The 489-nt window shown below is 36.6% G+C and overlaps 1 protein-coding gene across 1 annotated transcript in view; it reads left to right on the top strand.

Annotated features, from left to right (window-relative positions):
* LOC106876381 (ras-related protein Rab-13) overlaps positions 1-489 on the top strand; it is a 44,812-nt gene that overhangs the window by 25,849 nt on the left and 18,474 nt on the right. The gene's annotated exons all lie outside the window — the stretch shown is intronic.

The following is a 489-nucleotide window of genomic DNA, read 5'->3' as shown; positions in this document are numbered from 1 at the left end:
GGTATAACTCCAACTACAAAATCAGGTGACATCAAAAGAGGATGCAATATCATAAGGATTGAAGTCTTCCCTATTTAATCGCAGTTCTATTCTATACACTGCATCAACCAACAATATGCACTTTACAGCAGTATAGTATTGCTTTGTGCATTTTTGCTTAGAAATGCTCAGCCGCTGATGACGACAGTAGCATATTTTGTCGTTTAGTCAGTATATTTTACATTTCACGTTCTGAGTTCAAATGCCGCCGGAATCGACTTTGCCTTTCATACTTTCAGGGTTGATAAAATAAGTACCAGTTCAACACTGGGGTCGATGTAATCGACTTAGCTCCTTCCCAGAAATTGCTAGCCATGTCGCAAAATTTGAAACCAATATGTAAATCGAAGCTCCTATTTTTGTGTGCTAAAAACCATAAATAGATAGATAGATAGATAGATAGATAGATAGATAGATAGATAGATAGATAGACAGAAAGACAGACAGACA

The sequence above is a fragment of the Octopus bimaculoides genome, chromosome 14, assembly GCF_001194135.2.
Source record: "Octopus bimaculoides isolate UCB-OBI-ISO-001 chromosome 14, ASM119413v2, whole genome shotgun sequence".
In the NCBI taxonomy this organism is placed as follows: domain Eukaryota; kingdom Metazoa; phylum Mollusca; class Cephalopoda; order Octopoda; family Octopodidae; genus Octopus; species Octopus bimaculoides.
Note: the sequence above shows the minus strand (reverse complement) of the source record. Positions and strands in the feature narration are given on the sequence as shown.